The sequence below is a fragment of the Gavialis gangeticus genome, unplaced genomic scaffold (genome assembly GCF_001723915.1).
Source record: "Gavialis gangeticus isolate Ggan-Ray unplaced genomic scaffold, GavGan_comp1, whole genome shotgun sequence".
NCBI classification, from domain to species: Eukaryota; Metazoa; Chordata; order Crocodylia; family Gavialidae; genus Gavialis; species Gavialis gangeticus.
This window is the reverse complement of record NW_017729031.1, coordinates 46,381,541-46,381,956: the sequence shown is the minus strand read 5'-3', so window position 1 is coordinate 46,381,956 and position 416 is coordinate 46,381,541.

Genomic DNA, 416 nt, shown 5'->3' with positions numbered 1-416 from the left:
CCCGCAACTAGCAGTCCCTTCCCCTGGGCTCGCCGGGAGGTGTTGCTGTGGGCCGAGGCGCGGCGGTAGAGTCCGAGCCCCGCCGGGGAGCAGCCGGGCGGCGGCAGCACCACGGACAGCTCCGCGCAGGGCGGCCGGCCCGCCGCGAGCGCCTCCTCCCCGGCTGCAGGGCCCCTTCCCCTGCCTCACCGCGGGCTCGGGGCAGCACAGCCTGCCGGCCCCCTGCACCCTGCCGCCTCCGGGACACGAGGCGAGAGAAGTTCGCGCTCCCGCAGCGCCGCCTGCCTTCCCTCCCTCCCTCCCTCCCTCCCGCTTGCAACTGCTCAGTCGGGGGGCGGCTCCGCCCCGCCCCGCCCCGCCCCGCCGTAGGGGACAGCCGCGGTTACCGCCGAGCCGCGCGGGAGTGAGGCGAGCTG